Source organism: Ovis canadensis, chromosome 1 (genome assembly GCF_042477335.2).
Source record: "Ovis canadensis isolate MfBH-ARS-UI-01 breed Bighorn chromosome 1, ARS-UI_OviCan_v2, whole genome shotgun sequence".
Taxonomy (NCBI): Eukaryota; Metazoa; Chordata; class Mammalia; order Artiodactyla; family Bovidae; genus Ovis; species Ovis canadensis.
In genome coordinates this window covers 145,772,196-145,794,542 of record NC_091245.1, presented here as the reverse complement: position 1 = coordinate 145,794,542, position 22,347 = coordinate 145,772,196, and the positions used below count along the sequence as shown (strand labels likewise).

Genomic DNA, 22,347 nt, shown 5'->3' with positions numbered 1-22,347 from the left:
AGTTGTGAAAAGAACAGAAGCAAACAGCAAAGAAGAAAAGGAAAGATCTAAGCATCTGAATGCAGAGTTCTAAAGAATAGCGAGAAGAGATAAGAAAGCCTTCCTCAGAGATCAATGCAAAGAAATAGAGGAAAAGAACGGAGTGGGAAAGACTAGAGATCACTTCAAGAAAATTAGAGATAACAAGGGAACATTTCATGCAAAGATGGGCTCGATAAAGGACAGAAATGGTATGGACCTAACAGAAGCAGAAGATATTAAGAAGAGGTAGCAAGAATACACAGAAGAACTGTACAAAAAAGATCTTCACTACCAAGATAATCACGATGGTGTGATCACTCACCTAGAGCCAGACATCCTGGAATGTGAAGTCAAGTGGGCCTTAGAAAGCATCACTTCGAACAAACACACTCCACTAGTGGAGATGTTGGAATTCCAGTTGAGCTATTTCAAATCCTGAAAAATGATGCTGTGAAAGTGCTGCACTCAATATATCAGCAAATTTGGAAAACTCAGCAGTGGCCACAGGACTGGAAAAGGTCAGTTTTCATTCCAATACCAAAGAAAGGCAATTCCTAAGAAGGCTCAAACTACCACACAATTGCACTCATCTCAAATGCTAGTAAAATAATGCTCAAAATTCTCCAAGCCAGGCTTCAACAATATATAAACCATGAACTTCCAAATGTTCAAGCTGGATTTAGAAAAGGTAGAGGAACCAGAGATCAAATTGCCAGCATCCACTGGATCATTGAAAAAGCAAGAGAGTTCCAGAAAAACACCTACTTCTGCTTTACTGGCTACACCAATTTGGCCTTTGATTGTGTGGATCACAAGAAACTATGAAAAATTCTTAAAGAAATGGGAATAGCAGACCACCTTACCTGCTTCCTAAGAAATCTATATGCAGGTCAAGAAGCAACTGTTAGAACTGAGCATGAAACAACAGACTGGTTCCAAATTGGGAAAGGAATATGTCAAGGTTGTATATTGTCACCCTGCTTATTTAATTTATATCCAGAGTACATCATGTGAAATGCTGGGCTGGATGAAACACAAGCTGGAATCAAGGTTCCTGCGAAAAATATCATTAACCTCAGATACATAGATGACACCACCCTTATGGCAGAAAGCGAAGAACTAAAGAGCCTCTTGATGAAAGTGAAAGTGGAGAGTGAAAAAGTTGGCTTAAAGCTCCACATTCAGAAAACAAAGATCATGGCATCTGGTCCCATCACTTCTTGGCAAATAGATTTGAAAACAGTCGAAACAGTGGCTCACTTTAATTTTGGGGGCTCCGAAATCACTGCAGATGGTGATTGCAGCTATGAAATTAAAAGACGCTTGCTCCTTGGAAGAAAAGCTCTGACCAACCTAGACAGCATATTGAAAAGCAGAGACATTACATTTCCAGCAAAGGTCCATCTAGTCAAAGCTATATTTTTTTCAGTAGTCATGTATGGATGTGAGAGCCAGACTATGAAGAAAGCTTAGCATGGAAGAATTGATGCTTTTTTCTTTTTTTTCCCATAAATGGAAGAATTTATTTCAGCATTAAAAAGAACAAAAGAAATGCCATTATAATAAAAGACAGTCTTTGAGAATAAATCAAATTATCTTCATGAAGAATTCATGTGTTACACCGATTTTGAACTGTGGTGTTAGAAAAGACTCGAGATTCCCTTGGACTGCCAGGAGACCCAACCAGTCCATTCTAAGGGAGATCAGTGCTGAATATTCATTGGAAGGACTGATGTTGAACCTTCCAACTTTCAACCTCCTTTCAACCTTTCAACCTTTCAACCTCCAATACTTCAGCCACCTGATGTGAATAACTGACTGATTGGAAAAGACCCTACTTCTGGGAAAGATTGAAGGTGGGAGGAGAAGGGGACAACAGAGGATGAGATGGTTGGATGGCATTACCAACACAATGGACATGAGTTTGAGTAAGCTCCGGGTTTGGTGATGGACTAGGAAGCAGTTCATAGGTTCTCATGGAGTCGCACATGACTGAGCAACTGAACTGAACTGAAATTTTCATATGGACATGGATCTTTGCTTGACTGTCATGTTTCATTAATCCGATTAGTGAAACACAGTAACGTATAGTGACTGGGTCAGTAATGTACTGTTTTACTCAATGAATCTTTATCATAAATATTTATATCTGGTTGGACAAATATATGGGCTTCCCTGGTGGCTGAGATGGTAAAGCATCTGCCTGCAATGCAAGAGACCCGAGTTCGATCTCTGGGTCAGGAAGAATCCCTGGAGAAGGGAAGGGCTACCCACTCTAGTATTCTTGCCTGGGAAATCCCATGAACAGAGAAACCTGGTGGGTTTCAGTCTTTGGGGTTGCAAAGAGTTGGATAAATGTATACTTATTATTCATTTTTGATAATTTCTTGCCTCTTATTATTGACTACTTTCCCACATGGATTTAAGAATAAACTTAGTTCCTTTTTCTCTAAAATTAGGATTTTGATTAAAACTTTCATGTATTGCTTTGAGGGGAATTGATATCTTTCCATCAATGAGATTTCCTATCTAGGAATAAGATTCATTTCTGTTTTTAATAAGGACTTCTATGTCCAGTGGTACAGTTTTTAATTTTCTCAAATAGGTTTTCACGTTCCCAGTTAAATTTATTCCAAGGTAATCTGTAGCTTTTGTTGGTATTATTAGGTTGGTATTATTGGTATGTTGGTATTATTACGTTGTTAGAATTACATTGTCAATTAAAGCTCTCAAACTATTGATTTTAATACATTGAATCAATTTAATTGATTCTCACTTTATTTCTGACTTTCTAAGTAACTGTCTTCTTTGTCTGCATGCATGCTAAATTGCTTCAGTTGTATCTGTCTCTATGTGACCCTATGGACTAATAACCGGCCAGGCTCCTCTGTCCATGGAATTCCCCAGGAAAGAATACTGGAGTGAGTTTGCAAGCCCTCCTCCAGGGGGCAGGTTCAATCCCTGACCCAGGGATCAAACCTAGTCTCCTGAATTGGCAGACGGGTTCTTTACCACTAGTGCCACCTGGGAAGCCCAGCTATCTTCTTTAAATAATGATAATTCGTTTCTGTTGTGGAGTGAAAATGGTGGTAGAGTTCCCTGAAAATGTGTGGAAGCATTTTTCTTTTCATTTGTAGTATATGGAGCAGGTCTGTGTGGGGATTCTACTCCATTTCTTCTTTGGCTCTGAGACCCCTAACTTGCTGCAACTTTGTCCAAAATAGAGTCCTCATGGGTTACCACCTTAGTTCATTAGACAGACAAGTTATTTTGGTGAACCCCCAGAGTACTCTAAAAGCATTCTCTGTTCCTAAATTATTCCACTTAACCTGTGGCTTACTCCTAGGCTTGCTCTTGTTTTCAGCCTCTGCTGTCTCTGAGGATGGGTTTTCTTCTCAGCACTGATTCAGAAAATTGGTATACCTTCTTCTCTGGATACTACATTCTTTTTCTTTTGAATTTTTGATTTTTTTTTCCATTTCATGCCCCTTTTATCTCAGTGCTTTATTTTTATTATTCTTATATAATAATTGGTATACACAATTATGTACATAATCTATGTGTAAATTGTGAAAGAAAATAATGAAATGGTCATTGATGAATCCCTCCTTCTACTTTCAGAGCTATACCCAAGCCATTCCAAACACAACTGAATCTACTAATATGTTTCTTTCCTATCTTTTCTGCCTTCCTATCTATTTCCTATCTTTCCTGCCTTCCTCTTAGAAATAAATTTTGCCTTAGCCATTTCCTTTCCTAAAAAGATTATCAATATGAGGCATACAAAAACAGTACATGTTTTAGTTTTAAGCTGTCTAAAACATTTGACCACAGGTTGGCATAAATTAGGATTTGCTCAGAAGCAGAACCCATATAAGTGATATAAAGTCAGGTATTTATCATAGGAATTAGAATTTAGGCAATTATGGAACCAAATAGGCACTGTCTGTAGGTCTTTTTTTGCGCCACTCAGTTTGAAGTCAAGTAGATCTGTGAAAGTGTTAGTGTTAGTTGCTCAGTCATGACTGACTCTCTGCAACCCCATGGACTGTAGCCTGCGAGGCTCCTCTGTCCATGGGATTCTCCAGGCAAGAATACTAGAGTGGGTATTCATTCACTTTTCCCAGGGATCTTCCCATTCTAGAGATCGAACCCTGATCTCCCACATTGCAAGGAGAGTCTTAACCATCTGAACCACTAGGGAAAACCTGGGTCTGTAAGTGAAGCTATATGTGATGTGGGAGAGACCAAGGACAAACAAAAAACGTCCTTGCCTCCCGTGGCCTCCAGTCTTGATAAGGCAGATGACCTGTACGATAAGATGATTCTCCTGACCCTGGAACTGAACCACAGCTAGAATCAGAGAAGCTGAACAAAACCTGGAGGGATTTGGGGGTGGGAGTGGGGCTTCAGGCCCAGCTGCTGTCCTTTGCCAAGATCAATGACAACGCTTGTGAACTGCAACTACACATGAATGATACTGCTGTTCTGGGAGGTAAAAATTTCACCTTGCAAAGTTGAGATAAGTTTGTCTTGTGGCAGTCTTCACTAAAAAGCAGAAATAGGAGAACTCTGAGATGCATAGTTTCAAATTAGTTGAGTCGATGTAAAAAAAAATATTCTCTACTCTTTATAGATTTCTGTGACTTTTTTCTCTCAATATTTACTTTTTGAGGTTTTTCTCTCTTTTTTCTTTTTTGTATTAGCTATATATCCTTAATTTTACTGGTATCTAATAGCCCAGTGTAGGAGAAGGCAATGGCAACCCCACTCCAATACTCTTGCCTGGAAAATCCCATGAACAGAGGAGCCTGGTAGGCTGCAGTCCATGGGGTTGCTAAGAGTTGGACATGACTGAAGTGACTTAGCAGCTGTACCACCAGCCCAATATGCATAAAAACCTCACAATTTATCCGTTCTACTGTTTTATGGATATTTAATTTGTTTCCATGTACAATTGCTGTTATGAAGAATGCTGCTGTAGACATTCTCCTGACATAATTATAAAAGCATTTTTCAATGGCTTGAAAATAGAATGTAGAAAGCATGAATATTTAGCTTGATAAAGATGACACCACCCTTATGGCAGAAAGTGAAGAACTAAAGGGACTTTAGATGAAAGTTAAAGAGGAGAGTGAAAAATTTGGCTTAAAACTAAAAGTTCAGAAAGCAAAGATCATGGCATCTGGTCCCATCACTTCATGGCAAATAGATGGGGAAACAGTGGAAACAGTGACAGACTTTATTTTGCGGGGGGTGGCGCGGGGGGGGGGGGCTCTAAAGTCACTGCAGATGGTAACTGCAGCCATGAAATTAAAAGACGCTTGCTCCTTGGAAGAAAAGTTATGACCAACCTAGAGAGTATATTAAAAAGCAGAAACATTACTTTGCCAACAAAGGTCCGTCTAGTCAAAGCTGTGGTTTTTCCAGTAGTCGTGTATGGATGTGAGAGTTGGACTATAAAGAAAGCTGAGCGCCAAAGAACTGATGCTTTTGAACTGTGGTGTTGGAGAAGACTCTTGAGAGTCCCTTGGACTGCAAGGAGACCCAACCAGTCCATCCTAAAGGAAATCAGTCCTGAATATTCATTGGAATGACTGATATTGAAGCTGAAGCTCTAATACTTTGGCCACCTGATGCGACGAACTGACTGATTGGAAAAGACCCTGATGCTGGGAGGGACTGGGGGCAGGAGGAGAAGGGGACGACAGAGGATGAGATGGCTGGATGGCATCACCGGCTCAGCGGACATGAGTTTGAGTAAACTTCAGGAGTTGGTGATGGACAGGGAGATGTGGTGTGCTCCAGTCCATGGGGTCGCAAAGAGTTGGACACGACTGAGCAACTGAACTGATTTGAACTGAACTGGCTTCATAAAATGAATTCAAATTATTTGTTAGAGTGATTTTACCAAATTTATCCTCCTACTGCTGTTGCTAAGTCGCTTCAGTCGTGTCTAGCTCTGTGCAACCCCATAAAGGCAGCTCACCAGGCTCCTCTGTTTCTGGGATTCTCCAGGCAAGATACTGGAGTGGGTTGCCATTTCCTTCTCCAATGCATGCATACGTGCTTAAGTTGCTTCAGTCGTGTCCGACTCTGTGCGAACCCATGGACAGCAGCCCACCAGACTCCTCTGTCCACGGAATTCTCTAGGCAAGAATACTGGAGTAGATTGTCATTTCCTTCTCCAATTTATGCTCCTATCCATGCCATATAGTGCTTTAATTGAACCACATGGTTGTCGACACTTGGTTTTATCATTCAGTTCAGTTCAGTCACTCAGTCATGTCCAACTCTTTGCAACCCCATGGACTGCAGCACACCAGGCCTCCCTGTCCATTGCCATCACTCCTGGAGTTTACTCAAACTCATGTCCATTGAGTCGGTAATGCCATCCAACAATCTCATCCTCTGTCATCCCCTTCTCCTCTCGCCTTCAATCTTTCCCAGCATCAGGGTCTTTTCCAATGAGTCAGTCTGTCACATCAGATGGCCAAAGTATTGGAGTTTCAGCTTCAACGTCAGTCCTTCCAATGAACATTCAGGACTGATTTCCTTTAGGATGGCCTGGTTGGATCTTCCTGCAGTGCAAGGGACTCTCAAGAGACTTCTCCAACACCACAGTGCAAAAGCATAAATTTTTGGCATTCAGGTTTCTTTATAGTCCAACTCCCACATCCATACACAACAGCTGGAAAAACCATTGCCGTGACTAGACGAACCTTTGTTGGCAAGGTCTTTGCTTTTCAATATGCTGTCTAGATTGGGCATAACTTTTCTTCCAAGGAGTAAATGTCTTTTAATTTCATGGCTGCAGTCACCATCTGCAGTGATTTTGGAGCCCCCCCAAATAAAGTCTGACACTGTTTCCACTGTTTCTCCATCTATTTGACATGAAGTGATGGGACCAGATGTCATGATCTTTGTTTTCCAAATGTTGAGCTTTAAGCCAACTTTTTCACTCTCCTCTTTCACTTTCATCAAGAGGCTCTTTAGTTCTTCTTCACTTTCTGCCATAAGGGTGGTATCATCTGCATATCTGAGGTTATTGATATTTCTCCCAGCAATCTTGATTCCAGCTTGTGGTTCATCCAGCCCAGTGTTTCTCATGATGTACTCTTCACAGAAGTTAAATAAACAGGGTGATGCTATATAGCCTTGACATACTCTTTTCCCGATTTGGAACCAGTCTGTTGTCCCATGTCCAGTTCTAACTGTTGCTTCCTGACCTGCATACAGATTTCTCAAGAGGCAGGTCACTTGGTCTTGCATTCCCATCTTTTTCAGAATTTTCCAGTTTATTTTGATCCACACAGTCAAAGGCTTTGGCATAGTCAATAAAGCAGAAATAGATGTTTTTCTGGAACTCTATTGCTTTTTTAGTGATCTGACGGATGTTGGCAATTTGATCTCTGTTTCCTCTGCCTTTTCTAAAACCAGCTTGAACATCTAGAAGTTCACATTCACATATTGTTGAACCCTGGCTTGGAGAATTTTGAGCTTTACTTTGCTAGCATGTGAGATGATAAAGTATGGGTTTATCATACTAGTTAACATTTTCTACTGTTATAAAACTAGTTATGTCTCGTGATATTTACTTACATTTTCCTTATTGTTAATGAGATTGACTTTTGGCATTGTTTTTAAACTAATATTTTACAGTTTTTAGTACTAATATGTGTTGCAAATATTTCTATGAGGTATCTTTACCTTTATCTTACCTTAAATGTTTTCAGTTCAGTTCAGTTCAGTCACTCAGTCATGTCCGACTCTTTGTGACCCCATGAATTGCAGCACACCAGACCTCCCTGTCCATCACCAACTCCTGGAGTCCATTCAGACTCACATCCATTGAGTCAGTGATGCCATCCAGCCATCTCATCCTCTGTCATCTGCTTCTCCTCCTGCCCCCAATCCCTTTCGGCATCAGAGTCTTTTCCAATGAGTCAACTCTTTGCATGAGGTGGCCAAAGTACTGGAGTTTCAGCTTTAGCATCATTTCCTCTCAAGAAATCCTAGGTGACATTTATTTTAATTACAATATGGATCATTTTGTCAACCTTTTATGATTAATACCTTTTGCATCTTGTTTAAAAACACCAAACCTACTCTGAGGTGTTTAATATACCTTCCTATATTCTGTTAGCTTTGAGATTAGATCTTTAATCAAGCTCAAATTGATTTGTTTGTGATAAGGATCCTATGCTATTTTTTCATATTTATAACTATTAGCTGAATATTATTTATTGACAAGTTCATAATTTCAATGTTTTGCATGGCCATCTCTGTTATACATCAAATTTCAATATTTATTGGTTCTATTTCTGAGCAATCTGTTTTATTTTACCAGTCAATAGACCTAATACCATTTTTATTATTATAGTTTTATAATAGATCATGCTATTAATCAGGGCAAATACCTTTGTCTTATACCTTTTCGTCAAGAGTTTGTTGGATATTTTTATTCTTTTTTTATATGAATATTAGAAAAAAAAGTCTTGTTTTCATTTCTGTATTTGAGAAACTTAAAAAAGACTGCACTCTGTCCTACAACAGGAAAAAACAGAACAGACTGAAAAATCAACTATTCTAAGATGATGAAAGTAGAGAGTGAAAAAGTTGGCTTAAAGCTCAACATTCAGAAAACTAAGATCATGGCATCTGGTCCCATCACTTCGTGGCAAATAGATAGGGAAACAGTGGAAACAGTGTCAGACTTTATTTGGGGGGGCGGGGTCCAAAATCACTGCAGATGGTGCGTGCAGCCATGAAATTAAAAGACGCTTACTCCTTGGAAGAAAAGTTATGACCAACCTAGATAGCATATTCAAAAGCAGAGACATTACTTTGCCAACAAAGGTCCGTCTAGTCAAGGCTATGGTTTTTCCAGTGGTCATGTATGGATGTGAGAGTTGGACTGTGAAGAAGGCTGAGTGCTGAAGAATTGATGCTTTTGAACTGTGGTGTTGGAGAAGACTGTTGAGAGTCCCTTGGACTATAAGGAGATCCAACCAGTCCATTCTGAAGGAGATCAGCCCTGTGGTTTCTTTGGAAGGAATGATGCTAAAGCTGAAACTCCAGTACTTTGGCCACCTCATGTGAAGAGTTGACTCATTGGAAAAGACTCTGCTGCTGGGAGGGATTGGGGGCAGGAGGAGAAGGGGACGACAGAGGATGAGATAGCTGGATGGCATCACTGACTCGATGGACGTGAGTCTGAATGAACTCCAGGAGTTGGTGATGGACAGGGAAGCCTGGTGTGCTGTGATTCATGGGGTCGCAAAGAGTTGGACATGACTGAGCAACTGAACTGAACTGAACTGAAGATTCATAAGACGGATAAATGGCTGGAGAAAAATATATCATGCTAACACAGTCAAAAGAGATCCAAACTAGCTATATTAATTTCATGCAGAGCAAAATATAAAGTGAGGAAATGCATAAAGAGGACATTTTTTATTGATTGCTTGTTGATAAAGAAGTCAATCTTTGTAGAAGAAATAACAATCCTTAACATATATGTTCCTAACAACAGAGTGTCAACATGCATGAGGGAAAAAGTGCCTTTATCAGAAATAGATTCAGTAGGTAGAAAAATAAGTAGGGACATAGTTGAATTCAATAACCCATCAATCAACTGGGTATAATTGACATTTATAGACCTTTTCATCACACAATATAAGATTATACATTCTTTGCAAGCACACATGGAACAGACAGACCACATTTGGGGCTATAAAACACACCTTAACAAATTTAAAGTAATAGAAATCATATAGTATCTTCTCTCAGTTCACAATGGATTTAAATTAGAAGTCATAATAATAGAAAGATGACTGGAAAATTCCAAAATATATAGGTATTCAAACAATACACTTCTAAATAACACATCAGAGAAGAAATCTCAAGAGAAATGAAAAACATTTTGAACTAAATGAAATTAAAAACATAGCTTATCAAAATGTAGGACATGTAGCAAAAGTAGTGCTTTGAAGGAAATTTATAGCATTGAATGCATAGATAAGAAGAAAGATGGAAAATAAAAATCTAAGTTTTTACCATAAGAAAATAGAAAAAGGAGAGTGAATTAAATTTATAGACTGCAAATAGAAGTAAGAATTATACAGAAATCAATGAAGTTATAAACAAGAAGTCAACAGTAGCAAGAAATGAAACCAATAGCTGATTCTTCAGAAATCAACAAAATCATGTGAATCAGTTCTAATGAGACGGATGAAACTGGAGCTGATTATACAGAATGAAGTAAGCCAGAAAGAAAAACACCAATACAGTATACTAACACATATATATGAAATTTAGAAAGATGGTAATGATAACCCTGTATATGAGACAGCAAAAGAGACACAGATGTATAGAACAGACTTTTGGACTCTGAGGGAACGGGAGAGGGTGGGATGATTTGGGAGAATTGCACTGAAACATGTATACTATCATGTAAGAAACGAATTGCCAGTCTATGTTCCATGCAAGATACAGGATGCTTGGGGCTGGTGCACGGGGATGATCCAGAGAGATGATATGGGGTGGAAGGTGGGAGGGGGTTTCAGGATTGGAAACTCATGTACACCCGTGGCTGATTCATGTCAATGTATGGCAAAACCAATACAGTATTGTAAAGTAAAATAAAGTAAAAATAAAATTTTTTAAAAAAAGAAAAAACAAAAATCAGCAAAATCAGTAAGTCTTTAGCCAGGATAATTGGTGAGAAAAAAAGGTGAGAAGACACAGATTGCTAATAGTGGAAACCAATAAAGAAACATTACTACTTACCCAAAGGACATTAAAAGGATAATAAAGGAATACTGTGAATAGTTCTATGCCCATACATTTTATAACCTATATGAAATGAGCCAATTTATTGAAAGATAGAGTCTGCTAAAACTCAGAGAAAGAAGAAATAAACAATCTGGACAATTATCTTTCTATTAAATAAACTCAAAAATTAATAATTTTCAAAAACTGGAAGCAACAGGCCCAGATAGGTTCACTGGTAAAATCTGTCAAACATCTAAGAAATAAATTATGCCAGTTCTCTACTATCTCTTTCAGAATATGCAAATGGAGGAAACACTTCCTAATCTATTCTATAAAGCCAAAATTACTGTTATACCAAAACCAGACAATGACATTACAAGAAGAGAAAAATAGAAACCAATATCTCTCAAGAACATAGATGCAAAAATTTTCAAATTTGACATCTTTCACAAAATTAACTCCAAATGGATCATAGACCTAAATGTAAAGCACAAAACTATAGAATTCTTATAAGATAACATAGGAGAAAACCTAGATGACCGTGGGTATGATGATGACTTTTTAGATGCAACACCAAAGGCATGATCCATCAAAGAAGTGTTAAGCTGGACTTCATTAAATTAAAATTTTCTCTTCTGCAAAAGACAATGTTAAGAGAATCAGAAAACAAGCCACTGACTAGGAGAAAATAGTTGCAAAAGACATATCTGATGAATACCTATTATGCAAAATATACAAAATCTTTGTAAAATTTAACAATAAGGAAACAAATGACCACATTAAACCATAGGCCAAAGACCTTGACACCTGAACAAAAAGATATACAGATGCAAACATTCATGTGAAAAGATGGCTTTACATCACATATCATCAGAGAAATGCACATTAAACAACCATGAGATGCCACAGTACACTTATTAAAGTGGCACAAAACCAGAACAGTGATGACACCAAATACTTGTGAGGGGGTGGATAACAGGAATCTAATTGATTGCTAGGGAGAATGCAAAATGGTACAGTTACTTTACAAAATAGTTTGGCAAAGCTAAACATGTGATGCAGCAGCCTTGCTCATTGATATTTACCTAAAGGAGTTAAAGACTTAGGTCCATACAAAAACCAGCATGTGATTATGTAGAGCAGCTTCATTCATAACTGACAAAACTTGGAAGCAACCAAGATGTCCTTAGGTAGGTGAATGTATAAATAAACTGGTACAACCAGACAATGGAATATTTAGTGCTAAACAGAAACAAGATATCAAGCCATGAATAGAACTAGAGGAAATTTAAATGGGTATTACCAAGTGAAAGCAGTCAATCTGAAAAGGCAACATACTCTGTATGGTTGAAATTAAATGACATTCTAAAAAGAACAAAACTATAGGGATAGTAAAAAGATCAGTCATTTCAAGGGGTTAGAGTGGAGGCAAGGAATGAAAAGGCAAAGAAAGGGAACTTTTAGGGCAGTGGAAATTTTCTGTACAATAAATAATGAGGTATATGTGTTATTATACTTTATCCAAACCTACAGAATGTACAAAACCACGAGTGAACCCTAAGGTAAACTGTGGACTTTGAGTGATAATGATATATTTGGCTAACATATTTTCATCAGTTGTAACCAGTCTGGTGGGGGATGTTGATAATGGAAGAGGCTATACATGTACTCAGCGGGAGATCTATGGAAAATTTCTCTACCTTCCCCCTCCATCCTACTGTAAGCCTAAAACTGCTCTTTTTTTTTTTTTTTTTTTGAGCACTTAGATAACCCACTTTGGTCGGAACAGTGGATCTGGGACCATTTTAGTCCTGTCCAAGGCCCTTCCCTGAAAAGCAAAAGTGAAGTTGCTCAGTCGTGTACTCCTCTTTGCCACCCCATGGATGTAGCCTTCAAGGTTCCTTCATCCATGGAATTTTACAGGCAAGAGTACTGGAGTGGATTGCCATTTCCTTCTCCAGGGAATCTTCCTTCTCCAGGGACTGAACCTGGGTCTCCTGCATTGCAAACAGGTGCTTTTACTGTCTGAGCCACCTTTATTTATTTATTTTTCAATCAGTATTTTTTTTTTAATTTAAAAGACACAGAGTTTTATTTTGTCTCTAATATCATGAAGACTTTTGACTCCTAGGGGAAAGTCATGTGAGTGGCCATCTGAGGGAGAGGGAGAGGGTGGGATGATTTGGGAGAATGGCATTGAAACATGTATACTATCATGTAAGAATTGAATCACCAGTCTATGTCCGATGCAGGATTCAGCATGCTTGGGGCTGGTGCATGGGGATGACCCAGAGGGAAGTTGTGGGGAGGGAGGTGGAAGGGGGGGTTCATGTTTGGGATTGTATGTATACCCGTGGTGGATTCATGTCAATGTATGGCAAAACCAATACAGTATTGTAAAGTAAAATAAAGTAAAAAAAAAAAAAAAGAATGGATGGAAGAAGACTCCTCCATATCCACTACCCCAAAAGTAACAGATGAGCCACCTTTAGATTATTTTCTGTCTTGCTACTAGCCAGAATTCCCAGTGGTGATTTTTGCATTTGCCCTCAGGGCATCTCTGCCTCCTGAGGATTCTGTTTTGGCCTTCGTTTTGAATTTTATAAAAGTAATTTAGAGATTTTACTCAGATTTTCAGCAGCATATGATAAAAATAATATTTTACTGAAGCTTTTTTTTTCACTAGTGACAGTACTAGTGTACTTAACATACACTTCTTCCAAAAGTGCAAGTCTTCCAGTTTTCTTATGCTGCAAACTTAAAAACTCTGAGTTAAAAATGTCATAATTTAAGTTAACTGATGACTACTGAAATGGCATTTTGTATTTGTGAATTAGGGTCAGTGAAAGTGACCACACACCTTAGCTTCTGCCATTAAAATCAACTGACCTGGATTCATATTCTCTTTCTTTACCGTACATTATCACCAAAGTTGGAAAGAACTGCGTACCTAGATAGCTGAGAACTCTCAACCTTCTTTCTCTCTTATTTAAAAGCTATAAACCAGAGATTATTTGCTCTCCAGATGGGGATATATTAATAAGAGTGAGAAACCATGCTGAAATGAGAGGAGAAGTCAAGAAAATCTCAATATTAGGAGTTTGAAAGTTGCTCAATCGTGTCCATATATAGTCCACGGAATTCTCCAGGCCAGAATAATGGAGTGGGTAGCTGTTCCCTTTTCCATGGGATCTTTCCAACCAAGGGATCGAACCCAGGTCTCCCACATTGCAGGCTGATTCTTTACCAGCTGAGCCACCAGGGAAGCCCAACAATACTGGAGTGGGTAACCTATGCCTTCTCTAGGGGATCTTCCTGACCCAGGAATTGAACCGAGGTCTCCTGCATTGAGGCAGATTCTTTACCAGCTGAGCTACCAGGGAAGAACTTTAGAAAAACAGTCCAGAAGTAGATACATCTGGATGATATTTCCAAAGCTAAGAAGTCTGTGAAATAAAGACATAAAACCAGAAGATTATTTTGTTGACCTCTTATTCAATGTCAGGTTTCCTTATGACTCTAGGGTACTTCAAATTTTAAAATTATGAATTGGAAGTCTGACACTTAAATTCTCAGCCAGACCTTACTATCAGTATTTGTGCTTTCCATGATCATGCAGTAGCATACTATAATTTGGATGTAGTTTGGCTTTTAGCTTTGAGATGTAGCTTTATAAAGCTGAAACAAGAAAGGAGTCATTTCCATGTTTCAAACAATGTCCTCACCAGAGAGACTGGGTAGAAGGATGCTAAGAGTATAGGGTTTGGAGCCAGACACCCCTGACTTCACCTCCCAATATACAATCTGAGGGAAGTTCTTCTAGACCCTGTGAGCCTCAGACGGCCCAGCTTCTAAAATGGAGATTACACGTACAGGGTTGTGTGAAAATGAAGTAAAATATACTTGACAAATAATAGGCATTCATTAATTTTATTTATTAGGCATTCATGTATTCAATCGGATGACTGACTTACAATTTTATTAGGTATTCATTTATTTTATACTTGACAAATAATAGGGATTCATTAATAGTAGCATATATTCTCCACTATAATTAATAGTATGTACTTCCTAGTCTTATATAATTCAGGAGAAATCTATGTTTTCTTAAAGAGAATTAGCTAATAAAAGGAGAATGATAATTATTGTTTCATCTTAAGCAATATCTACCTTTTATTCAAGGAATGAAGAGAAGAAGGTAAAAGAGGATGAGCCTGGGGATCTCATTTACTAGGATGGTCATCAATATGAATCAAATTTATTGCTTAACTTTCTTCCTCATTTGTTATTGGCATAGACTTCAAGTAAATAATTTAATCATCATATAGAATGTATGAAGTTATGTATGAACTGCTTTCCCTGTAGCTGAAGTTTGAATCCAAATATTATTAGCAAAGTAACCCAAGTGGAGCCAATCTATTTTAGACCACTTACAGTGAAGGTTGCTGCCAAACTCATCTTTCCTAAACAGTGAATTTATCAAGTCAGTCTCTTTGAATTGATCAAATCTCATCTTTCTTATGTCCTGATTCATCAAATCTAAACTTTCTGCCAAGCTTGAAAGCTTGAATCTTTCTACACTGGCCCTGCACTTTCAAGCCAAATATTCTTAGTTCTTCGTTTACACTGCTCTCTGCTTTAGGGTGACCTACTCCCTGCCCACAAGCAGGGTCTTACCAGGCTTTCCTCCCTTGTCATTTCTCATATTGTTCTCTTACATTCACTAAGACTTCTATCTACTTAGACCCAGCCCAGGATTCATATATCTATTCAGTGCTTTTCCACCATGAGCATTCTACTATCTAACAATCCCAAAACTCTTGTGGAAACTTTTAGATGGCTTAATTTAGCTCATAACTGAATGTTGAATTTTGTTTACAATATTATTTCATGTGAAATAAAGTGGTCTATCCAATTAGAATATGGAGTCCTTGAAAACTGATTGTCTTACAGTTCTGCATCTCTTAACAATCCTTAGTATTGAACATCAAGCTTTGATACATGTTCATTGATTAGCTGTTTAATTATAACTAGCATTTTTATATTTGTTCACATTGTAACTTTACCATGAATAATATCTAACTTAGTTAATTATGCTACAAGAAAATTAAGATCCTGATTGCAATTTGTGGTTTTTGAAATATTTTTTGAATCTTGGTGTTCAAAGCATGAAATTTGAGGGTGCTAAAGAAAATGCAAATTATATTTTGTTAGACAAAAGTATATTTATAGTATCTTAATTAATCTGAATTATTTAAGAAAAAGAATATATTCCCACTGAGTAAGTAAAAGTTCTCTCAGGGATAGGAGTCCCAATTTATCAGGCACAATCAGCTGATTAATCTTTATGCTAATGACTTTTAAGCACTGCTGTAGTTATCATCTCTCTTGAGAATTTTATAGCAATGAGAGAAAGTAAATCAGTTTCTTTTACTGGTTTATAATACTATAAGATAATTTTTTGGTATTTTTATGGCATCATGGCTTACCTTCGTTTTCTAAGACAAAATCGTAACTTAATGTCTTCAAAATATTTGTTTTACACTTTTTTTATCATTGTCATTAACTATACTAGTATTATATACTTTATAATAGCAAAAACTGTTACAGTATTTTGCTAGAGTTGTGTGGTATACTGGTATACTTTAACTTTCAGTAGGATATTATTACGTTACACAAAGCAGGCTTCATGTAATTATATTAGGTGGCATTAGCAAAGTTGTCTTGCTAGCCCAGATTTTGTTTCCAGATTCAGAGGGAAAATACACTCCACTGACTTTTTTATCGTCTTTTAAAAATATGAATCTCTCATTGTGCTCGTGCTGTGAAATTTGAATGGTTTAGTGACGATCTAGGCAAACGGGATACAGAGTGAAACAAGTATTATTTTGAAGGCTTGAACAGTGAAATACATAGTGACCAGCAGGTGTCGCTGTTACACAATGTAGTTGAGATTCTGGAGGCTTTTCTAACATTGACCCTATTTTAATCTAACTAAATTGTTTTCAATTTTTTTATATTTAAATTTCCTTTCGTCTTCCATACCACTTAAAGAAAGCCTTACTCCTTACATCTTTCATCTTGGCCCTAATTTTTATTTTCCTTAATATGCTCTATCCAAAATTCATCTTTAGTGCCCAACTTCTGCCTTCTTTCTCTAAGTTTATCTTGTACTTTTTTTTTTTTTTTTAGAATGAGAATTGGATTAAGATCTTTAGAAGCTCTCAGCACTGAAAAGATTGTGTATCGGATCTTCAAGTATGTAATTAAATCAAAATACAGTAGATTGTAAAGTAATGGTAAGGAAGCTTGACTAAATTGCTCTTAAAAAAAAATTAACTGAAAGTTCAATAATAACTGCGGCAATATGGCTATGTTTCCTTAATATATCAAATAAATGTTTTTCTTAAAATTCTAGGTCTATGTTGATGGATTTCTCAATTAAGTCTGTGTTATATATAGTCAGTGGAGAAGGCAATGGCACCCCACTCTAGTACTCTTGCCTGGGAAATCCCATGGATGGAGGAGCCTGGTGGGCTACAGTCCATGGGGTCGCTAAGCGTCGGAGACGAATGAGCGACTTCACTTTGACTTTTCACTTTCATGCATTGGAGAAGAGAAGGCAATGGCACCCCACTCCAGTACTCTTGCCTGGAAAATCCCATGGACGGAGGAGCCTGGGAAGCTGTGGTCCATGGGGTCGCTGAGGGTCGGACAGGACTGAGTGACTTCACTTTCACTTTCATATATAGTCTTATCACTGTGTAAAAGAAAAGGCCAAGGTGGAGTGGGTAGCCTATTGCTGGAGTGGGTAGCCTATTGCTGGAGTGGGTAGCCTATTCCTTCTGACCCAGGAATCGAACCAGGTCTCCTGGATTACAGACGGATTCATTATCAACTGAGCTATCAAAGTTTAGAACATAATAAATAATGGATAAATGTTAGATTTTCATCTGAAAGAATGCACAAACTTCACTCCCTTTGGCACTGTCTAGGTATGAGTGTTTACTCCTCATCTTGAGAAATCTGTATGCAGGTCAGGAAGCAACAGTTAGAACTGGACATGGAACAGCAGACTGGTTCCAAATAGGAAAAGGAGTACGTCAAGGCTGTATATTGTCACCCTGCTTATTTAACTTATATGCAGAATACATCATGAGAAACGCTGGACTGGAAGAAACACAAGCTGGAATCAAGATTGCCGGAAGAAATATCAATAACCTCAGATATGCAGATGACACCACCCTTATGGCAGAAAGTGAAGAGGAGCTAAAAAGCCTCTTGATGAAAGTGAAAGAGGAGAGTGAAAAAGTTGGCTTAAAGCTCAACATTCAGAAAACGAAGATCATGGCATCCGGTCCCATCACGTCATGGGAAATAGATGGGGAAACAGTGGAAACAGTGTCAGACTTTATTTTTTGGGCTCCAAAATCACTGCAGATGGTGACTGCAGCCATGAAATTAAAAGATGCTTACTCCTTGGAAGAAAAGTTATGACCAACCTAGACCGCGTATTCAAAAGCAGAGACACAAGGCTATGGTTTTTCCAGTGGTCATGTATGGATGTGAGAGTTGGACTGTGAAGAAGGCTGAGCGCTGAAGAATTGATGCTTTTGAACTGTGGTGTTGGAGAAGACTCTTGAGAGTCCCTTGGACTACAAGAAGATCCAACCAGTCCATTCTGAAGGAGATCAGCCCTGGGATTTCTTTGGAAGGAATGATGCTAAAGCTGAAGCTCCAGTACTTTGGCCACCTCATGCGAAGAGTTGACTCATTGGAAAAGACTCTGCTGCTGGGAGGGATTGGGGGCAGGAGGAGAAGGGGATGACAGAGGATGAGATGGCTGGATGGCATCACGGACTCGATGGATGTGAGTCTGAGTGAACTCCGGGAGTTGGCGATGGACAGGGAGGCCTGGCATCCTGTGATTCATGGGGTCATAAAGAGCCGGACACGACTGAGCAACTGAACTGAACTGAACTGAACCCACTCCAGTATTCTTGGGCTTCCCTTATGGCTCAGCTGGTAAAGAATCTGCCTGCAATGTGGGAGACCTGGGTTAGATCCCTGGGTTGGGAAGATCTGCTGGAGAAAGGAAAGGCTCCAGTATTCTGGCCTAGAGAAATGAGGTTGCAAAGAGTCGGACACAGCTGAGCGACTTTCACTTTCAAACTTTGTATATATTCCCTCATTTTTTTCTTACTATAGTCCCAATCAGTGCTATGATGACCCTCATACTGAAATGAATAAACTGAAGCTTAGAGACAAGTTTTGAAAAGTTCTGCAATGAGGTTCGCTAGCATTCTTAACGCCTATGCTACATTTTTAGAAGGCAGTTTGATATGGCTTTCCTTATGGCTCAGGTGGTTTAGAATCTGCCCACAATGCAGGAGACCAGGGTTTGTTTCCTGAATTGGGAATATCCCCTGGAGAAAGGAATAGCAACCCACTGCCGTATTCTTGCCTGGAGAAATCTGTGGAACAGAGGATCCTGATGGGCTACACAGTCCATGGGGTCACTCGCACAGAGTCAGATATGATTGGCACTTGACACTATATATATATATATATTTTTTAACAAAATTTTGCATACTCTTTGGCTAAGGTTTAAAGACATAAAAGTGGATAAGGTTTATTTTATATCTACAAGGTTTTTTTTTTAAGGGACTTTTATAACGTTGAAATTCTTAATGTTACAGAATCAGTTTTCCACAAAAGATTGTATCCAATGAGGCTTCTTGGGCATCTCCAAAGGGGTGGGAAGCTGATCTGATGGGGATCAAATTATCAAGAAGGAAGAGGGAGGAAGCACAGTTACCGTCCTGTGGCTGGCAGACCTGGTTCAGATACCCTCACAACTCTAGCAGACATTGCCATTGTCGGGATTAGCAAACTGTAGCATTTTCTTTCCACCTTTAATTCAAAGTTCCAGTTAGGAAGGCCCAAGAGAGGGCCTCTAACTGACCAAATTTAGGTCATATACCAACAGCTGGCTGTTGAACCAGGAGAGAGCGTGTCTTTCCTTGGGCTTCTGTAATAAAAGACAGTCTCCTAGAATTTTTCTCCCCTAAGACTTAAAACCAGGTAAAATAGTTACTTCCAGAAGAGTTACTTCACTCTTCAGAAATGTGGATGCTACTGGGGAGAAGAAACAAGGCTAGGAATATTAAAAATAAAAAACAGACAAACGAGCATAGGCTACTTTAAAATGGAAATATCCAGCAGTGGAGGCTTGATGGATTCATTATATCAATCTAATTCAAATGAAGTTGTGAAAGACTTCTTCTTGGCACTGAATGATAATCATGATGTATTGATAAAATAAAAACAATATGTCATATATTAATCTTTTCTTGTAAAAACATATACAGAGTCATAATATGCATTTCTTTATTTGGAATTAGGAAACACTATTTCACAGTTAGTGGAACTAAGTACTTTCCTAAAATTCCCATCAGCTTTTTCTTTTGCTTAGTAGTTGTACTTCCTTTTCTCGTGACTTCTTTAACAGGTCTCCTATCACTGATCATTTCCAGTTAATGTTGGGTGAAGAGTGTGGTGTGTGTGTGTGATCTTTTAAAATGATAGCTTTTCCCTTCCCTTTGTCATTTGGTTTGTGTGTTTCTGTGTCTGTGTAAATAGGTGCAGAGGCCGATAAAAGCCATGTGGACTGAGCCAGGGAATCATTTGAAAATCATTGAATAAAAATGATTATCATCTGATTTGAAATAATTGGAAAATTTGGGTGGTTCTAATTTCTTTCCTTATTTCATAAATTTACATTACTATCTCTATGAGGAAAAAGTAATCATACTATTTACTGAACTTTATTTTTTTAAATTTCATTTATGTATTTATTTTTTTAATATAAATTTATTTATTTTAATTGGAGGTTAATTAGTTTACAATATTGCATTGGTTTTGCCATACATCAACATGAATCTGCCACAGGTATACACGTGTTTCCCATCCTGAACCCCCCTCCCTCCTCCCTCCCCGTACCATCCCTCTGGGTCATCCCAGTGCACCAGCCCCAAGAATCCAGTATCATGCATCAAACCTAGACTGGAGATTCATTTCCTATATGATATTATACATGTTTCAATGCCATTCTCCCAAATCATCCCACCGTCTCCCTCTCCCAGAGTCCAAAAGACTGTTCTATACATCTGTGTCTCTTTTGCTATCTCGCATACAGGGTTTTATTGAAGAAGTAATGAGACAATGAATAAGAACATTTTTTAAGTGTGTTGTGTTTTAGGAAAATTTTACTATAGAAGCATTAGATAGTAATGATAAATTTCTGCTTGTAAAGATCACTGATTTTCCAGCATCTAATTTATAGCCATTTTTTGAAATATCATTTGATCCTGAAAACACATCTGAAAAGATCTTGAGACACAATCTAACGATCATGTGGGATCATGCCGATGTTTGTTGAATGTCTTCTAAGGCAGTCTGGACTACTAACCACTGTAATACCTCATCATTTAATTATCACCCCCAATGTGCTGACATGTGACTTGTAGTTGTCTAGGTGTCCGATTAGTGTACAGAATTATTTGTTTGGAGTAAATGTAATTTTGAGCCTTCTTGCTCTCCCTGCTCAGCTGAGAATGATCTGATTCGCACAGACTTCCTTAGTGCACTGTAAGTTGTTCCACAAGTTACAGCTGAGCATGTTTTGAAGTTAGATTATGATGTTAATGAGGTCAGGGATATAGACTTCATAGTCCAGTTAGTTTTGTTGTGTTCCTATCCCCAGTGCCTTAATTCCATATAATCATTTGTCAGATACCTACTCTAGCAGAAGTGGGTTGAAGTTTTCCTGTGGATTGCTGATAACTCATTTCAGTCGTGTCCAACTCTGTGCGACCCCATAGACGGCAACCCACCAGGCTCCCCCATCCCTGGGATTCTCCAGGCAAGAACACTGGAGTGGGTTGCCATTTCCTTCTCCAATGCATGCAAGTAAAAAGTGAAAGAGAAGTCACTCAGTCATGTCCGACTCTTCGCGACCCCATGGGCTGCAGCCTACCAGGTTCCTCCGTCCATGGGATTTTCCAGGCAAGAGTACTGGAGTGGGGTGCCATTGCTAGCAGAGATCAAGTACCTGTAATAGAAAAAGGAATCAAGATGCACATTAACTTTCTTATGTGAAGCTCCAAGCATTTTGTGAAACAAATTATTCAATAATTTTGAAAAAAAATTTGCAAGAAAATCCTTTCCTTGCAAAAGTTAATACTGACTAAGAAGTGGCAGTTTAAATAGTTTAGTTGTTAGAACATATTAGAAACAATTTAAGAATCAAAAATCTAGCAGTTCTTGAAATCTCATTTGGGCCGTATATTCCTTTGTCTGCCTGGAAGCAAGACAGAGTCAGTCATCCTAGGAATTTTCTCTCTCCTCCTTTATAATTCTGCTTTCATACTTCACTAATAATACATTGCAGGAAAATAGATTCATGTTTTTGTTTTGGAAAGCTGTGATTAAAATAATGAATAGGAATGAAACAGATTTTCACTCATTTTTGCATGTATGTTTCCTATA

At 38.3% G+C, this 22,347-nt stretch overlaps 1 long non-coding RNA gene across 1 annotated transcript in view; it reads left to right on the top strand.

Moving 5' to 3' along the window:
• The window catches only part of LOC138434276 (uncharacterized), a 60,240-nt gene that overhangs the window by 17,525 nt on the left and 20,368 nt on the right, over positions 1–22,347 (top strand). Inside the window, exon 2 of the long non-coding RNA XR_011254706.1 lies at positions 16,990–17,055. This is a non-coding gene — a long non-coding RNA (uncharacterized lncRNA). The remainder of the gene's footprint in view (positions 1–16,989; positions 17,056–22,347) is intronic.